We start from the raw sequence: 20,630 nt of genomic DNA, 5'->3' as shown, positions 1-20,630 counted from the left end.
TCTTCTTAGTCACCTCTTATTAGTTGCCTACTGCAAAATGAGGAGTGGGTTACAGTGATGAAATAAACAGAACAACGTTGTGCCTCTACTGCAGAGACCACTGAGATTTAGCAGCAACCTGCACTGCTTTGACAGAACCCAAAGACAAGCTGGATGCTCTCACAGAGAGGAGATTTGCTGGCCCAGAGCTTGCAACTTACATGAGGAACATCACACAAACAAGAGAAGGTAGAGCAATCAGGAAGGGAGGGATTAATGAAAGTCAAGGGTGCGGGAGATATAATCAGGTTGTCACCCACTGCAGAAGAGATATCTACAGCAGGCATCTGAAATTACATAAATGAAAACAACACGCTTGGGTTTGTAGGTGCTGCTGCCAAGATGGCTTTTAGGGAAGGCCCTGAACACCCAAGAGCTGACTGAGGTTGTTGGGAGGCTGCTCTCCATAATCACTGAGGAGTTGTGGAAGTTGGGGATGTCCCGTAAGCCTGGAAGAAGGCTGATGTCACCCCCATCTACAAGAAGGCTTAAAGGAGGATCCGCGCCCACCAGTCTTACTTCAGTCATTATGGAACAAACCCTCCTGGAGGCTCCCACAAGTCAGATGAAGCATGAGACTGGGAAAAGCCAGCATGGATTCACCGAGTGCAAGTCATGTTTGACAAACCTGATCACCTTCTCCAACCAAGTAACCTGCTCTGCTGATGCGGGGCGAGCAGCGGGCACTGTCCAGCTGGATTTCTCCACGGCTTTCCAGATGGACTCTGAAAGGCCACCTCCTAGAGAAACCAACACATTCTAGTCCAGACAAGTGGTCAGTGCAGCGGGGGGGAACTGGCTGACTGGCTACATGTGCAGGGATGCCTCACACTTTGTGCTTGTAACATAGAGGCACAGGGAATACCCAGGCTTAACATGAGAGAAGCCATAAGAGAAAGCTGATTTACCCCCCGGTTTAACACAGCAGTTTGGAACCTGCCAAGATGTTCACATTTCATTTGCAAACTAACTGCTGTACCATGAGCAGTGACCAAAGGCACAGCACACGATTTTGCTCTCTTTTTCTGGAACAATGAATGCTAATGAATGAATTAAACCTAAAAATGCCAAACTATTCTGCAGACAAACCATCCCTGGCAGCTTCCTACAGAGGCCAAGCGAATGGACAATGGGAATACTAACAACACAAATGCCCAGGAAAGCCCTTTCCTGTGTTTCTTACTTGTTTTGGCTGCTTTTCCCCTACAGCATCTTCATCACCGGAGCTGTACCACCACTCCTATGTGGCTGTATGTAAATGAGCAGATATGTGCAAAGCTCTTACACATAATAACACACTTACAGAATAAAACTTTGCGCATTTTAGAGCCAGAAGTAATGAAATGATGGCTAGTAATGCAAATGGTCCCAATGGACCCAACACTGCAAAAGTACATACAATTCACAAGTGAGGTTTGAATTCCCTTCATCACATTTCAATCAGCATCTCATTTTTGGGGTTCAGACTAAAAGCAATCTGATTTTATGTTCCTTTGCCACACTGTTCAGTTTTGCTCCCATCCCAGCCCCTAGATTCTGCATGTAACCAAAGCACAGTAATGAAAAGCTGAAGTGAAGCCTACAGCAACATATACAGAGAGCTAAGTCAGAGATCAGCTATCCCATACCCACAACATGAATTCTCCTTCTCTTTTCATTAGGATTGATGACTCTGCCGTAAAATCAGGAGCACATAATACCTTTTATGGGAGCGTAAAGCGCAGATGAATTAGCAGAGAGAGAACGAAACTAAATCAATTTCTCATCTCGAGATAGTAATGGAGGCAATTTCTTGAACTTTACTGTGCTTGTAAGGTATTGATCAGCAGAGCCCCAGGCTGAAAGTTAAACCAGGTATTTTTCCAGCAGTAAAGTGGAGGATGGCAGTAAAACTATAGGCAACACACCTCAAAACAGGGGTTTCTCCAGTTACGGTTCAGAGAATCAAAGTTTCCACCTACCTACAATTAGTGCAACACATGAGAGGAAGGGTTCTAGACAGAGGCTGAATGCATCCTGCAGGAGCCTTCAAGGGCTTATTTAAGGAGAAGCACAAAGACACAGTGCTGCTCTAGGAGCAATGGCACAAACTCCAGTGCTGGTTACACTACTGCAGCAATGGCATGGGGACAGCGCTTCTATTACAACGCTTTGGTCACCCTAAGGAGCCACTTCCCAGAGGTCTTTCAGGCTCTGCTGGGAATACATTGGCTGCTCCAAGGCCTAATGGCAGGTGAGGATGAGGAGAACCTTTGCCTGGCCGATGACGATGCCCCACTCAACCATCATGAAGAGCAGTGACACCAAGGAAGGCCATGCAGGTGGCTCCATGAGCTGGTCAAGGCCATGTGCTTCCAAGGACAATGCTACGGCTGCATGGCAGATTTTAGGTATTAAAAGCACAATACAGATCAGTGATGAGGATACACACATCATCTACTGAAGCATTCAACATGCACTCTTCTAGAACAACTATATTTACTTTAGCGGGATGGATTTCTGTATCACTTGACATTCACACCATAACTGAAATGCTGGAATTGGGAACTCAGGCCTCCCGTAAGAGCATCCAAAATGTGACTCCGAAAGAACATAAACCCCCCGCCTCCAAACACCCAAAACCAGTAACAACAACAAAAGGTCATTTGGGATTTCTGTTCTCCTGCCCGGTTGCTGCTGGTTTATCCAACCACACATAACCGCCAGCCATAACCCTCCCATGAAGTGAATAAACCTCACCCGCTTCAATCAATGAAACATAAGATTTGCCTCCACTGTATTTATCATTATTTCCATTACAACGAGGGTGACCAAAAGCATCCTGTTATTTAAATTGGCTGGTCATGATTAAATAGTATTTAATTCTTTTGGGAACAGAAAAGGGGAAAAGTAATCCACCTTAAGATAAGACACCAAAGAACAATAACAGAGTACCTGAACTAAACAAGCAATACCAACAAGGACTGTAACAGTGACTGGCAAAACCAGCAACAAAAAGCGGACAGTACCAGAACTATCATTATCACTCATGTACCATTACTCTGATTCACTTAATGCATTTACATCAGAGCACAGCCTCTGCACATGCTGGAAGTCCTCTCTTGAGCATCAACTTCATGATTGCGCTGCTTTTCTCTGGTCCATGGTCAGCTTCCTGACTGCACTTTCCTAGAAAAACCTCTAGGAATCCCAGTTCTCTAGCGGCAGGATTCCTCATGCACACAAGACCAGTCTGATGTGCTCATTTCTACATCTTTGAAATGCTTCAGGAATATTGTATGACACTTATTTCCAGAGAAAATCTCTTTGACAAATGGCGCATCTTACAGATGAGATGCTGCGGCACAGAGAGATTACACATTCCAAAATCACAGAATCACGGAACGGTTTGTGCTGGAAAGAACCTTAAAGCTCCTCCAGCTCCAACCCCTGCCCCGGGCAGGGACCCCTTCCACTGGAGCAGCTTGCTCCAAGCCCCTGTGTCCAACCTGGCCTTGAGCACTGCCAGGGATGGGGCAGCCACAGCTTCTCTGGGCACCCTGTGCCAGCGCCTCAGCACCCTCACAGGGAAGGGCTTCTGCCTTAGATCTAACCTGAACTTGCCCTCTTTCATTTTGAACCCATCACCCCTTGTCCTGTCACTGCCGTCCCTGATGAAGAGCCCCTCTCAGCCATCCAATACACACGGTATTGAAGGCTGAGGAGCACCCCACGTTTATGCCGTGGCACACTGATGCTGCACGTTGGTTTCTGCTCATTCACTAGTGAGTTCTGACACTCATTTTACCACAGGACGACCACAAAGTCTCCTTTCAGAGCAGGAACACCTGGTGCAGCACTCCTCAGGCCATACGGCACACTGTGACCCCCCTTCATCCTCCCACAGGCATTGCTTTCGTTTATCTACTAGCAATTTCCTCTGGCATTTCATCATCCGGTCATCCAGTACAAGGAGTCCTCCTGCAGCACACTTCAGCCACCCCTTCTTTTCGTTGTTCCTATTACCCTAAGCCTACACTCCTGCAAAATGTCAGTTCCCTCAAGCTACGAGGTGACTGGAACTGTTCAGGCAGCATCACCACCACAAATGACATCAATAAACAACCCTGCTCCCTTGAAACAGGCTCAAGCTACTCTTTCCCTTCCCAAAATTCCTGGAAAACAGCCACACTCCTCAATTAAATTCCCGAATAACTCAAGGAAAGAGAAAAATCTTCACGCAAGCACTGCCCACTGAGAGCTTTAGCCCTGATTCTTCCAGGCCGGCGGAGTTGAGAACACTTCACAGTGAGATCTTCTGTCAGGAGCCCGACAATCCAACGCTTGGACCTCTCATGCCACGCTCACACAACATCCCTGCCCTGAGGAGACTGAGCTCCACAGCTCAGGAAACACCACTGCCAGGCCAGGAACACCGCGAATAAGTAAGCAGCCAAAGCTGAAAGTCCAGCAGCTACCGCTCGGCTCCAGATGCGCTGCACAGAAGTAGGAAGGGAATGAAAAGCCAGCCCTTCCCACCGCGCTGCAGACAGGCTCCTGCACAGCGCCAGCGATGCGCTGGGAGACGCACGATGTAAGAGCTTTCCAAGTGAATATTCATGTCTGGAGTGAAGGGAAGCATCCGCAGGGAGAGAGTGGGTGCTGGAACGGGTCCTCCTCGGCACGGGGAGGGCTGTGGATACCCACATGAACTCAGGCCTGGCCTTTGCACTGTACTGGGTTTGCTGACAGCCACAGAGCATGCGGAGCTCTGCTTCCAGTGATCCCTCCGAAAGGGACAATCCCATCAGACAAGCGGAGACGGAGCGACCAACGGGACTGATTCAATTCCTCCGTCCTGTGTTTGTATTTATCCAACTCTCTTGCACTGCTCTGGCTGAGAAGGGGAATGGGTTGGCTTGGGAGGTTGAGGGAACAAAACATAAGACACGAAATCAATGCAGCCGGTGGTGGAATTTCTCTCTTACTGTGAGAGAAATATACCATTTTCCCTAGCTTATATTATAAATTGCTTTCTGATACAACCAAGGTTCTCTTAGCCCTTTTGGCTCCTTACATAATTAAATGCCATGCCATTCAGTTTTACAATTACTTTTACCACTTCCAAAGGAGCATTGACACTCAGCACCTTCCTCAACTTTGTGAGGAATTTATTCAAGTATTAGTATGAGTAATTTCTTCCTCATTACACTAAAAGCTCTTAGTCATCCCCATACAAGTCTTTTTTCCCTTGTGCAGACTTTTCTGTAGAGTAGGTAGTTATCTGCCAGTCCCATTTCCTTTCCTAGTATTCCACATAAGCAGAAGTAGCACAGAAAAGGGGAAAGGACACCACTTCTGAACACCATGGTGCCTTCACCTTGCAGGCAACGGAGAGTGAATAAGCACAACTTACACATTTTTGTCACAACTTCAGGTTTTGCATTTAATACTTGCAAAAATAACAATGCTCCCAAAGGGGGAGCAAAGCTACGAGCATGTTGCCCCATCACCCTACAGGTACAGATAATCACAGAATGGTTTGGGTTGGAAAGGATCCTAAAGCTCAGTTCCAACCCCTGCCACGGGCAGGGACCCCTTCCACTGGAGCAGCTTGCTCCAAGCCCCTGTGTCCAACCTGGCCTTGAGCACTGCCAGGGATGGATACACAGCCTCTGAGGCTTTGAGAACTGGCTTCTATGCTCCCTCTCAGAAGACCGCCTAAATTCCGGAGCATGCACATTCCCAGCCCTTCTAACTTCACTTTCGAGGTGTTTCCCACCCTAAGCGTAAGTCCACGCTAATTCTGCCAACCTGCGACAAAGCACGCAGGACACCTCACTTTCTTGATACAGAAGTGACAAAGTAAACACACGTTCTGCAAGGAGCAAGTTCATCCTGCTTAACAATTACGCGAGAGAAATCCAAACAGGGAAACACAGATTAGAGGCATGTTTCCCTTCCGAGGGAGGCAGGGAAGGTGGTTTGGCCAGTGTTTGTTTTGGCTGGGTTGGGTGGTTGGGCTTTTTTGTTCTTTGTAATAAGTGGCCAACCAAGGGGGAGGAGGGAGAGACCAGAAGAGCACCTTCAGGTAAGGGCCTTTAACATAAATGAATGGCTAAAGCTTTATTTGGGACAAAAATGACAGCTTGTTTCTTAACAGAACAACAGGAAGATATTTGCAGAGTGCCCAACAAGCACCCAGGAGGAAGCCTTCTCTACAGCAGGCACAGTGCAACACCACAGGATCTTCTCCTGGCAATGAATTATAAACAGGAAACACTCTGAACAAGGTGATAAACTTGCCTGTCATCCATGGCTCTACCTCACTGATGACCAAGTCATCAGTGGTGAGGCACTGGAATGGGTTGCCCAGGGAGGTTGTGAGTGCTCCATCCCTGGCGGTGTTCAAGGCCAGGTTGGATGAAGCCTTGTGTGGGATGGTTTAGTGTGAGGTGTCCCTGCCCATGGCAGGGGGTTGGAACTGGATGATCTTGAGGTCCTTTCCAACCCAAACCATTCTGTGATTCTATCCTTCGGAATTACTGGAATGTCACACTTTTGACTGAAACCAAGCCTGACTATCTCGTACCATTTTCAGCTCTATCACAAAGACAGCCTGAATTGCTGTCCCAGACAATTCAAGAACCAAAAGGCTCTGCCCTGCATCTCCCCATGACCCAGCTGGCATCCTGGCACAGTGCTCTGCTCAACAGTGAAGAAACTGGGGGGGGGGGGGGGGGGGGAGTCTGCAACAGGGAGCCCATCTCCCATTTCAAGTCCAAATTTTGTCTGAATCTGGCACAAATTATGCACAAGTGCCCTCCAAGCAAGTGGATCTGTGCCGAGTGAACCTCATAATAGTTTTGGTTGCTACGAGGTAGAAGTGGACATATTCTAAAGTCCTGTTCATTCAAGCCATTGAGGTTCCCCTCTGGAATAACCTCCCCAAATCTGCTCACCCGTTTCTCTTTCTCTTCTTGAGACATCAGACCTGCCAAAATCTGTGATTTCCCATCTGCTGCCATCTCTACGAATTATCTCTCCAAACAGGCTGCAAAAGACCACCAACACCTTTCTTTCACCTACCTTCAAACAGACAAGGTAACATGCCTAGCAGACACCCTGCTCAGGTAAGTCGTGCATTCACACACAGTGGTGCTCAGACGCCCAAGATCTCAGACTTTAAGTCCCCAAGCCAGCAGAGCAGACAGAACCTCAGCACCGCTTTACAGAGCTTGCCTCAGCTTTTCAGCCTGCTCTCTCTGAAAGACTCGTCTCAAATGGATACACAACATTTTCACATCCGCATTTTGCATCAATTCTTTTATGTGGATATTAAGTTTCAGAGTGCGCTATCTGGAAATCTAGGCTGCTCTAGATCATGCTTTTAAAGACTTACTCTCTCATTCTCCTACCAGTTTATAGGAGCTGTATTTTTATCCTCTGATTTAGAAACGCATAAAAGGATTTCCTATGGCTATCCTGGCCAAGACTGGACCAAGTACTTATTTACTGCGTTGTTTACATGGACTGTGAGCCACCTGACGAGGAAACAGAGAAATAAAGACAACCTCCTCCTTCAGACCGCATTGGTTCTGTTACCGTTTCTACTTAGAGATCTGCTCAGTTCTGGTTTATATAGGAAGAGAGTAAGCACAGACTTCAGTTTTTCATCATTTACTGAGCCTATGGCATATAAGACTCATTTATCACCAAGCCCTACACCCCAGATGAAATGCTAATTACAGACACAAAGACAAGGTAATGCTTTTCCAATAATTAGCAAGCAAGCAATTCTCAGAACAGTGTTACCTGATTTATGACAGGATTCTGGAAAGAAGACGGTGGTGCTGAGACACTCGTGGTTTCCCTTCTGTTCACTTCTCACTTGCAGCAGGTTCAAGCCTCTCTGCAGTATCTACTCAAGAGATCTGAGTGGAAAAGTAATCTGTAACGGAGCAGGATGGATGCTGATCTCCCCATCACTGTGTCCTTGGGAACTGCCCAAAGAACTGTGGCTACAAGCTATGTGAACAGAGAACTTCTTCATGAATCACAGAATCAGCCACGTTGGAAAAGACCTTTAAGATCAGCAACTCCAACCATGACCCCAAGCGCTGCCAAGACCACCACTAACCCATGGCACTGGCTGAAAGACGCAAGCGATAATGCCATTTCTGACAACCCTCAATGCCACAGACAGCGGCAAACTTAACTTGGGGCTGCAGAAGAGGAGCAAGGTGGGATTCTGAGTTGATTTAAACACACAATTAAAACAGGAGGTAAACCCAACTGCAGCAGAAACGAAAGGTGAGAGACATCACAGATGTGCTCAGAGAGTCAAATACGAGCCAAACCGGAGCAGGCAGTGCTACAGCCTCTCCTACCAGAGAAAGCAGCTCAAGATCTCCCCAAAGCTCCAACACATCCAGACATGAGGGACAGCAGGGCAGGGGCACAAGTCTTCAAGAACCCCTCCCATAACCAATAATAACCCCATTCAGGAAGCGTGGTGGCACACTTCTGGAGCAAAGGCTGGCAGTACCACTGCATGGCCTGAAGGGGCAAGGGATGCCAAACCTTGCCCTCCATTTCTCTGCCTGCACTTAGCTCCAATAGCACATCATGTTAAGGAAACACCAGTTACAGAACCCCAGACTGGTTTGGGTTGGAAAGGACCTTGAAATCATCCAGTTCCAACCCCTGCCACGGGCAGGTACACCTTCAACTAGAGCAGCTTGCTCCAAGCCCCATCCAACCTGGCCTGCCTCCATATGGGAGGTGCTCTTGGTCAAACCTCCCGGTCCTTAACTTAGGTGCAGGCTGCACAGCTTTCCCTTTAGAGTGGTGGGGTTGTTGTGGGAGTGTGTTTGTGGTTCTTACAGCACTGATGTAAGGCACATCACAAGACAGGCATCTCAGAAGCTATCGGAATAATGAACTATATAGTTGTTATTGAATATTGACACTGAAATCTGATATAATGGTACTTGAGAACTGAAACAGTATTAATGAAAAGATTTCCCTTAAAAAAGGGATACAGGACACGTGCACTGCACTGCACTGACTGGGAGCCAGGACACCCCAACAGCAAGGCTGACAGCAGGCATAAAGTGACTGACCCCAGCACAGGGCTGGGGCATTCCAAAACGGCCTCCCCCCAGGAACATATCCACAGGAGGAGAGCACCAACACACTTGAGGATGACAAAGGTCTCATCTAACAAAGATCTCAGGCAGAGACTTCATGGGGAAGGCTACTATACTACTAAAGTATTTTCTCCAATATTTATACAACCTTACATTTGTTCCTTTATCTTGTGGTGGAGAGTTCTTATTGCCATAGAATCACGGAATGAACCGGGTTGGAAAAGCCCTTTAAGCTCATCCAGTCCAACCGTTCCACAGCACTGCCAAGGCCACCACTGCCCCATGGCACTGAGGCCTCGTCTCCACGGGGTGTGAGCACTCGCAGGGCCGGTGCCTGCAGCCCTGCCCTGGGCAGCCTGTTCCAATGCCTGAGCACCCTCTGGGGCAGGAATTGTTCCTCAGCTCCATCTAAACCTGCCCTGGGGCAGCTTGAGGCCGGTTCCTCTTGTCCCATCCCTTGTTCCTTGGGAGCAGAGCCCAGCCCCTCCTGGCTCCATCCTCCTGTCAGGCACTTGTAGGGAGCCATCAGGTCCCCCCTGAGCCTTCTCTTCTCCAGACTGAACCCCCAGGTCCCTCAGCCGTTCCCCATCACCGCTGTGCTCCAGGCCCTGCTCCAGCTCCGTTGCCCTTCTCTGGCCCCGCTCCAGCCCCTCAGTGTCTCTCCTGTAGTGAGGGGCCCAGAGCTGGACACAGGGCTCAAGGTGCAGCCTCACCAGTGCCCAGTGCAGGGGCACAATTGCTGCCCTGGCCCTGCTGCTGCACTGGTGCTGGTACAGGCCAAGATGCTGTAGTTAAAAGGCACTAAGAAGGACATAACATATAATGCAGGTAGTGTGCATGGGATGTAAACTTGCCTCCAAACACCTAATGTGCAAACACTTGTTTTCCTTCAGATGCCCGAAATCAGGTCAGAACAACAGTAATGTGATACCGGCTTGTGCAAAACAATGCTTGCCTTTTTTAATAAGCGAGAGTCATACCTAAGAAAGAAATATATTTTCTTTTTAAATCCAATTATCTTTATGGGACATTCAGAGACAAGCCTCCTGGATAAGACATAACTGCATGAGACAGAAGATAATTGGAAGAGTTCTGGTTTCTGCCATGTCCTTAGCATTCCTGGGCTGCAAATTCAAGCTACAAAACCCGGTCTGTGTATCAGATGCTGTACCAGGTAATGTAACAACACAAACGGATAGAGATTATCTCTGAAAAGGGACGTGCCCCCTGGGCCTAAAGGTTTTAATTTCATTTTTTAAAATACTGAGATTCCTGCTAGGAATTTGATTTTCATCTTCGTCCTCCTACAAGGCAGCTTTCCTCAAGGAAGTCTTTACCTCATTTCCCCCTATGTTCATGTCTCTGATAATGCAAGACTCACAAGTCTCTGTGCCCCTGTAGCTCCTGATGGTGTATTTTCAGTAATCCCCAGCTATCTCAAAAGCTGCATCTCTCTTTTCATCATCAGTATATGAGTTTCACCCTGGTTTTGGCTGGGATAGAGTTAATTTTGCTTCCCAGGAACTAGTGCGGCGCTGTGCTTTGGCTTTAGCCTGAGAACGATGCTGATAACACACCCATGTTTCAGTTGTCGCTAAGTAATGCTTACCCTAAGTCAAGGACCTTTCAGCTTCCCATACTCTGCCAGCGAGGAGGGGCACAAGCAGCTGGGAAGAAGCAGAGCCAGGAGAGCTGACCTGAACCAGCCAAAGGGGTATTCCAGACCACAGAACACCATGTGCAGTATAGAAACTGGGGGGAGTCAGACGGGAGGTGCTGATCACTGCTCAGGGATGAGCCACACATTGGTCAGTGGTCAGTGGACAGTGAGCAATTGTGTTGCGCATCACTTCTTTTTCTTGGGGTTTATTCCTCTCTCTCTTTTTGTTATCCCTCTTTTAATTACAATTATTATCACCGCATTTTAATTTATCAAACTATCCCTATCTCAACCTGTTTGACCTTTTTCCAGCTCTCTTCCAGGGACAGTGGCAGGAGGGGAATGGGTGAGCAGCTATGTGGTACTTAGCTGCTGGCTGAGGTTAAACCATGACACCAGGTCTGGACTCAGCTATGGGCTGAAATTCCTTTGCACACTGGAAGTTTCAGCTGTAGCCTCATTAACTCCAGGCACTGAGTTCTGCAAGGCTGAAATGGTCTGAATGGACCCGGAAAGCCCCATTCCTTTGAGAGCTCCTGCCCTTGCCAGAGGGACGGTATAAAGTACCTTCCATCACAAGAGTCACCTCAACACGAGGAAGAGCTTCTGTACGTGAGGGTGGCAGAGCCCTGGCACAGGCTGCCCAGGGGGATGTGGAGTCTCCCTCTCTGGAGCCATCCCAAACCCGCCTGGACACGTTCCTGGGTGCCCTGCTCTGGGTGGCCCTGCCTTGGCAGGGGTTGGATGGGATGAGCTCCAGAGGGCCCTTCCAGCCCTCATGGTGCTGGGATCACAGGGAGACCTATGATTGAATCAGCAAACTTCTGGATGCTTCCTGAAGCCATGCAAGTCCAAGCCATCATTCCCCAGAGACCTGCTCTTGAGCCAGCCCACTGACACAGATAATGGCCTCATCAATAAGGTAACAGTTTCTCAAATACTATCACAGTGGTTTTGCACAATGCAAGTGACTACTGAAAGCAGAGGAGCACCAGGTCGGTGCCCCCAGCTTCGCTTTACCCCTGATGTGCCAGCAGAAGCCACAACCCAGGGGCTGCTCTTCCATTCAGATGCATTTTGGAGTCACCTCCCTCCAGACATGACCTATTGCAGGCCACAGACACATCGGGAGCTGCTGATGGATGGAGATAACCTTCCTGTGTTTTTGTAAGAGGAAAAACACCTCTGGTACACTTTGTGCTCATGTGGCGCTGAGACACTCTATGCCTCTATGTTCACCAGCAAACCAGGGTACGATTACAGACCATGGCCCTGGAGATCCATCTGATAAATGATTACATCCTCATTTCCAATAGGTATGCCTGTTCCTGTCAGGAGAACCTGAAGATGAGATTTGGATGATTTACTCATTAGTCTGGACTATTAAGTCCTGAACTGCAAAAAAGTATCTTGTAGTGAAACATACGTGGGTAAGAACCGTCTCTGAACAACACAGGACTACTTAAGACATGAAATCCTGAAATGAACAGATCTCAGCCCTCTCTAACATGAGGCTCCTGATGAGTTTGTTGATAAGATTTGGGAATGCTCGTAGGTCTTCATCCTACCAAGACTGGCACATCTTATATGCCCCCAAGCACAGGACACGGAGTCAGCAAGAGGTTTCAGATACTTTAAATCACCATCACCACCTTCTTCCAGGTCTCGCTTCTATTTCTCAGCTTCTTATAGGCTCTTAACAAAAAGATGATGCTCAGTAACAGTGAAATCTTTAGCAAGGCAGTGGGCTCCGTTCTATCTTCCTTGCAGCTACACCCTCAAACAAACTGTCTCATGAGTACCAGGTTAGTATCAGAAGGAACCTGGTTTGGACTTGAGAATGTCACAGTTTCCAGTGGGTTCGTGTCTTTTGGAAAGTCCCAAACGGAAAGACTTTAAAAAGGATAGAAAACCCTGACACAACAGAGGCTTTTGACTCCATTCCCATGCCTAACGGACCACCGCAGATGGATAACTGAGGCCTCACAAGGCTGTTAGCATTAGCTTTGCTTCTAATAAGCAAGGGAAAGGCAAGATCCTCATGGCTCCTACTCCTAAGTCTCATGAAGTAGTAAGCAAAGAGTTCTGTCCCCAGGGTGCTTTGAAAGAAAACTTAAGCCATCCACGTGACTGAAGTCACTCACCAGATGATTCACGACTGTCACATCTGAACCAAAAAATGCACCATGTCAATAAACAGATTCAGAAAATCAAAGATCATCAGTGCACAGGATCAGAGCGAAGCGCATGAGGGTGATGAATTCCGACTCTTAAGAATGGATGACACAACCACTGCATCGCCTGAACAATGAGAGGGGAAAAGAAGACCTATTAAAGAATCTATTCAGTGGCACAGCACCAGCCTTTGCAAAAAGGGTAAAAATAACATTCGGCACAAGAGGCAGGAATCCAACACATGAAATAGTCTGTGATGAGAACTCCATGAATAAAGCAGATGATACCAACTTAGTTCCCTAAAAAAACCCAACAAAGCAGCTGTTTACAGATAAGAAGAATTCCTGCCTATGTGTTTCCAAATTAACAACCAACTGCAATGAGATGGATTTGCTGGTTTAAAAAAAGCCAAGAACTAGATACAGAAAAAGACCTGGATTTGCCCACCCTCACAGACACATCGGGGTTTAACATTTACAAAGTACCGAAAGAAAACACCCCCCACCTCCGTTCTCTTGGTTTGATGTCACATTTGGCACAAAACTTTCATGTTCAGGAGGAGATTTGGCTAGACAGCAGATGGAGAATTCCATTAAAACACAAGTGGCACCATGTGCCCAGTCAAAAGCAGCAAACCACTTCCCAGTAACATCTGCTTGCAGATCACAAGGTGCTCACAAGGATGCTTTCCCACCATATACCTTTTCCTTACTCCTATCTGGAAGTGTCCTTCTCCATAAGTGAGCTCTGTATTAAAAGAAAGAAGGCCAACAAGCAGCCTCACCTATCCTTCCTAGCACCATTCACTTACTCAGAAGGCTATACACATCAAGAGGTCTGGAGCACTTGGTTCAGCAAGAAGTTACTATTTCAAGCTAAGCAGAACTAGGAGGAAGAGAAACTTGGCTCACTGTATAAAAATAAGTGGTAACATAAAGACAAACCAATGGGTACATTCGTTAAAATGATTCTGTGGTTCTCCTGTACTTCAATTAAAAGCCACTTTATTTACAGCTCTTGGCTTGGCAGCAGGCAACCCGAGGAGAATATGCTTTTTAGTGCGATTTCTAATGCAAATAAAAGTAAAGGTAACCCTAGAGGGGTTTGCTAACTTATATAATGAGGCAGGGAACAAACGGTACGAGTGAATAACGATCATGTCAAATGCATTCAGAAGGACCACGACTAGAATCATAAATTCTTTGACAAGTACGTTTGCCTCAAAGAACTATCTAAAATAGCTCATTTCTTCCATAAATATACAAACACTTTTCCTAAGATATTGTTTTAACAGTAATTCAAATGTACATTCCGCCAACACATGAAGTTAAAACCATTCTTCCCACCCTCAAAGCCAAAAAGTGACCACTACAGACAGAAGTCCATGTTTCCTGCTCAGCAAGTCCGCAGTGGGTGGTTTCAGAGTGAAGAGCAGCCCTAAGAGGCAGTGCTACCCAGGCAGGGCCCTTGAGCACTAGAATCATAGAAGAGAATCCTAGAATGGTTTGGGTTGAAGGGACCTTAAAGCTCAGCCAGTTCCAACCCCTGCCACAGGCACCTTCCACTAGAGCAGCTTGCTCCAAGCCCAGCTGCTCGCTCAGCAGAAGGGGTCACAGACTCACACCATATTACTTCTTTCCCTATGAAGACAGCCTCGTGTGGAATGAGCTTCCACCAGGCAGCTACAACCCCTGTCCAAATAACATCATAGGTGAAACACTCCACCAGCAACCTCTCATTTCACTTTTGAAATGGAAACTAAACCAGTTGTGTCTGGTTCAACAGCACCTGTCCAAGCTGTGTCAGGCACAGGTCTCTCCATCTTTTCAAATGCATGAGGTTGCAGCAACCTCAAACTCATGGGGTTGCAAGCTCTCGCAAATGCTCTTCTCTCCAGCTTGCCAGCTCACTTGGGAAAGAAGTACCTACAAGAACATTTGGGGCTCCCATGCAGCAGAATGTTTTAAAGCAGTTTCTAATATGATAGAAAACACCCATCAACAGCTGTTAGCGGCACAGGAGGGATCTGTGTCTATACAGATGCTCATATGCTAGCAATCGCTTTGCTGAAATCACTAAGTGATGTCTGTTACTTTCTGCACCCTATTTGGCTATGGGTTGTTTCAATTTGTATTTAGCTCTAACCAGAGTGGAGATTCAAGAGCTGATCTTGTATCTCCACCAATGCACACAGGCCTGCCCCATTCGGAAAAGCAAGAAGAGCAGGCACAGGTTTCTTTAAGATGCAAGCATTCCTTCAAGGCTGTAAAAAGCCTTTTGCTCTGGGCAAACTAAGCAGGACTTCAGGCCAATGCCTTCACTATTGCCCTCCAAAGATGTCCTACTTGAGAACTGTAGGTGCAACCGCACACCTGATACCACCGCCAACTTGGCTGGCTCTTCTCCCTTGGTTTCCTATGGAGACAATTTGGAAACAACAAAAAAAGAGGGGAAACAAATAATTCCCGAGAAGGAAGCAACCCAGAGCACTGAAATTCAGTTCCAGCTGAGCTGCCCTAAAGAAAAGCACCCTCTTGTCCCTAGTGATGGCCAAGGGGCCTAATGCAGTCAGGAGCATGGTGAAATGAGCCGATATGGTCAGAAGCCTAAACTCCGGAATACTCAGGGCACAAACTACAACAGCAGGAAGTTCAGTTAAACCTTTCTGTGTTATAACTAATAACTAACCAGCACCAGGTTTTTTGGGACCAGATGTCATTAGGTTTCTGGATAGCCTACAACACACTGCCAACGAGGACAAGGTGACAAGAAAGCACGCTGCAACGAGGGAGCTGAAACGGCACAAAACACCGGGAAGGGAAAACTTCTGCAAGGCAAACAGCAAAGACGCAACACTTCCCTGCTGTACTGACCTGTGCTGAACACAAAGACCAAACCCAGCCACCCCGCTGAACCCCCCCAGCACCGCTGCTGCCCACCCACACCAAACCACCCCAATCAGAACATACCAGAGTGCCGCGGGGGCTGTTAGGCCCCAACAGGAGCAGAAGCCCAAGAGCAGGTAGCAAGTGCCCGAGCTGCTCCTCCTGCCCCACGGAGCATCCGGCCCTTCCCACTGGACAGCACTGTGAGAAGAAACAGGGCAAGAATCTCGGCAGCCCTTAGAGCTGCTGTCATGTGTCTGAGAAAATCCTAACACACAGTACCACTCCCACAAAAGGGATAGAGCTTGTTCTTATGTAAGTATGTATATTATTTAACACTCAAAAACAACAGTTCCATCACATCTCTGTAAAACCAGAAGTGGTGAGGCGCTAAGGGAGGAAAGAAGAAATCATTTCTACTCTTTTGTACCTATTCATTTTGTTGATTTGCCTTCAGGCAAGTCAAGGGCCCTCAACACACAGCAGAACAAGGACCACCATCCATTTTCTCTCTCTCTCCCTTTGTCGCAGCACAAGGTGTTTGAAGTAAGCTTAATTCGCACAGTATTTGCATGTAAGTATCATCTCCTAGGAAATTATCTTCTGGATCTGGGGAAAAGTGATTACAAAACACCTTTAAGGTGAGATGAACAAACGCGGGCCAGCATCTTCTCAGGCAAACAATTGTTCCTGCCTCTGCGGTCACCTGAACCAGTTTTGCTCTTCCTTAGATTAAACAAACACATGTCGCCGAGATACATGCCTTGCTTCTGAGGTAGATGCGAAGGAGAAGGCCTAGGTGACGAAAATAACTTTCAACTAGATGTTAGTATATTCACATTGCGAAGAACATAAAAGGAGGCAGGAAGCAGGGGAGGGAAATGTCTCTCTCTCATATCATATTTAAGTGACAGTACAACAGTGACTTTCCTCCCTGAACCGCTCACAGATACGGGGCCACTGCATAATCTGCAATAATCTTGTAAATTCTATTCACATTTTTTCCTGAACATTACAGGAATTGACAGAATTAAGAGCAAAAATCATCATTTTTTTTTTTCCTCCCTCCCCACTCATCACTCAAACGAAACAGATGCAAAATAGAGCAAGTTTTCCCAGGAAAAACAGCTTTGTCCTACTTTGAGCTAGTTATTCCGAACTGTGCCCACCTCCCCTTGCACAGCGCATTATGTAGTGCTAAGAAGCTACAAACCAGCCACAAGTTGGTTTATGGCAAACAAAAATCCATCCGCATCCAGGAGTAACAGCTGGCTGATGGAAGCAGATGTGCCCCTGCATCCCAAGCCTGAACTCATCTGAGCAAGCAGCACCAGGAAAGGCCACCCGAGGGAAGGGAGAAGAGGAACAACTTGGCACAGAACCGGGGAAAAACGAGGGTGAAGGGAATGCGTGCACACACTTCTGAGATTTCACCCTGGTAAAGTCTTGGACTAAGATAAATTCTAGTGACATTTCTGCAGATACAGGGATAAAAACCTCCAGAGATTCAATGTGAAAAGTTATTTAAAACATGCACAGATTTAATTTGATAGTCAGCCTTTCTGTCAACCTATTTTCTGCACTTCACTGAGGGCATCAGAGGGAAAGAGAAGATGTAAATCTTAAAGTAACATGAATAAATGCATTTTCCAGTTAGCAATGTATTATTTTTAGGACCACGGGGAAAATATCCTTCAAGGACACCATCCCTTGGTGGCATCCTGGATGGCCTGCATGACAAGCATGTGTCCAACAAGCAGGTAACCCCATGTCAGCAACATGAAGACAAAAGCAAGTCAAATACAGTTTTACTTTAAGATGTGGCTTTCTACAATACCAGAGGAAAAAAGGTATTTCTGCACTAAAGAGAGAGCTGGGGCCCTGCATGGGTTACTTCAAAAGCAGCAACACCTTCTCCAGACCATCCTTGTTCTGACTTGTTTCTTCTGGGTTTTCATTCACATTCCTGATGGGTTTTGACCGTTCCACATCAGCACCCTGAAGGACCCTTAGAAAACGAACCCACAATTCCAAACAGCATACTCATTACTCCATCTTTGTCCCATCCATGCCTTGTCCCAAGCAGTCCCTGCAGCACATGCAACCTGCTGCTCCATCCAGCTGCATTACTGGGAGGCTCCACTCCAAGGGAAGCAACAGTTCCCACTTTAACTTAACTTTCTCTAACGCAGCTAATGTGTCTTTCATAACCAGCTTTCCCTACCCGGCCCATGCTAACACACTATAATCTACTGGACTGATCTCTGAACGTATCCTGAAGAAACGGGCAAGGCCATTACATGCACCAGTCACAGTGATTGTGTTTTCCTGATTCAAGATCATATAGAGGAACAGAATGACGAGAACTGCTGTGGTTATCCACTCTGCAGAGCCTGGAAGCAACCCCTATGTCTAGAAAAGCATGCTGCATCTTTTCTGTGTGAGGAATCTCTAATTTAGAAATAACAGGCAATGGAAAAGATGATTTTAACGTGCTCAAGCGTGCTTTTGAAGACAGAAGTAAGTTTCAAAAGCACGGCGCATTGTGATTTCTCAAGAAGGCTGCATGGAGACCTCATAGCAGCCTTCTAGTATCTGAAGGGAGCCTACAAGAACACGGCAAGTTCAGGTTAGATCTAAGGCAGAAGCTCTTCCCTGTGAGGGTGCTGAGGCGCTGGCACAGGGTGCCCAGAGAAGCTGTGGCTGCCCCATCCCTGGCAGTGCTCAAGGCCAGGTTGGACACAGGGGCTTGGAGCAAGCTGCTCCAGTGGAAGGGGTCCCTGCCCGTGGCAGGGGGTTGGGACTGGATGAGCTTTAAGGTCCCTTCCAACCTTTCCATGATTCTATGATGGAAAAGCGGAAGGACCTGCTACAAGAACCATCGTCCCCCTCAATAAACTCAAACCGCAAGCTGACAATAACAGGGCAGGATGATTACCGGCACTGAAAGACAGAGCAGTTCTCTGCATCTGGAATGAACTGCTCCTATATGAATGACTGGGATATCACAACGAGCAACACAAAGGCTGGAGCAAGTGTCCTGGAGGAGGAAGAGCTATAGCCTTGGTGCATGTAACTCGCCTTTCTGACACGGTTTCTCCAGCAGATACACACTTCTATACTTTCCTCTTTGCTGCTCACGAGTTCTTTTTGGCTTGCATGGCTTCAAATCGGTAAGTATGGATTTAAAAAGGCTGGGAATTGGGCTTGCAAACAATATTTGACTAAATCCTTTTACACTACCGAACAATTTGAGGTTTATGAGGGAGAGCATTTATACAGATTAGAAAGCAGCAGAGACACAAGAAATACATGAGAACAACAGAAATAACTTGCAATAAGGCAAAAAAGATGGGATGCCCTCAGCTCTGCACTGGGATGGCAGTATTTCCTATGTTCTTGAAACATGGCAAGCCATGAAGGCAACACCTCCTCTCCTCTCCCCCCAGAAACCTGAACAGTAAAACCCACACATGACAAAGTTATTTATAGTTGGTCAAAACCAGGGCAGAACTGGAAGGAATTCCCAAGGAGCCAGGCAGGGCCAGGCCAAGGGGCGAATTAAATCCACTGCAGATCATTAACAACCCAAGCACATTGACATGAGAAGTGCGAAGCACTCAGAACTGGTTGTTGGGTTTAGCAGTTTTGGAGTAACTCGATGCTTGAATTGAGTCTTCACCAAACAAGTGGAAAGCAGTGCTGGATACGCACAGATACAGCTTCCAAATATCCTCCTTCCCACTTGGAAGAGGAAAGCATTCACTGATTATCTACAGGAGACGACCAACAACACCGTTGTGCCACAGCATAAATCAGCAGCGTGTTCCCCATCAGTGCTGTGTTCAGCTCTCACCATCTGATCTCCTCTTGAGATAGCAGATGGAGGAAAAGGTTCAGAAAATGGGGACAAGCATAACCCAGGACAAAGGCAGACTTCGGTACAGTAAGAGATGAAGTTTGGAACAGCCACACTAAAAGGAGATGGAGAAATCACACAGGTATTAGAGAACCATGGAAAACTACGGTGCTAACATCCACTCTCCTCCTGCAGGAGCCAGGGCATCTTTGGAACAGCAATGCGCTCCAAGCTGCTGAAAGGAAATGTGTTTGGTTGGTTTGGCTCTGTGGCAGGGCTCTGGTGCTCTTGTTTTATCTTCCTTGCATTCAGCACTCAGTTTGCCCATTATTTTGCCACAAGCTCTAACGAAGACATCAGAAAGACTCAGAGAAAGCCTACAGTCCTTTAGAGCTCATGACAATGAGTAATTTACTTGAGGCAGGGAAAAGATCAGAAACACCCACTTGTCCTCAATAGTATTTGCAGGATGCCAGGTTTTCACAGTACCAAAGTTAGTTAGGACCAGGCTAACTGAAAGGGCTCAGAACTTCCCCTCTGGGGCTTGAACGTAACTGTCCACCTTAGGACAAAGGACATTCAAAGCATCAGGTAGAACCCTCACAAGCAGTAGGCAGAGGGCACACAGAGAGGTTGCAGCACTAGTCCATTAGGACACCCAATCCTCTGCCGAGGTGCAGAGTGCTATGCCCATGCAGTGAGGTAGAAGAAGCTGAGAAGAAGGGAGCATACAAAGCTTTGGTTTGAGTCTTAAGCCTGAGGATGCTAGATAAAGGGTAGCTGTGTTCACTGTTCAGAAGTGACCTTTGCAATGTCTGGAACAAGAAACAACACTGACACCTCACTAAATGCCTCACACTTGAAGAAGCTGCTGAGTTACA

General features: G+C 47.1%; 1 protein-coding gene across 4 annotated transcripts in view; it reads right to left on the bottom strand.

The window, feature by feature from the left end:
* TRERF1 (transcriptional regulating factor 1) overlaps positions 1–20,630 on the bottom strand; it is a 99,007-nt gene that overhangs the window by 28,978 nt on the left and 49,399 nt on the right. The gene's annotated exons all lie outside the window — the stretch shown is intronic.

Source organism: Lathamus discolor, chromosome 5 (assembly GCF_037157495.1).
Source record: "Lathamus discolor isolate bLatDis1 chromosome 5, bLatDis1.hap1, whole genome shotgun sequence".
Classification (NCBI taxonomy): Eukaryota; Metazoa; Chordata; class Aves; order Psittaciformes; family Psittacidae; genus Lathamus; species Lathamus discolor.
The sequence above is the reverse complement of the archived record's forward strand: the minus strand, read 5'-3'. Positions and strand labels throughout refer to the sequence as shown.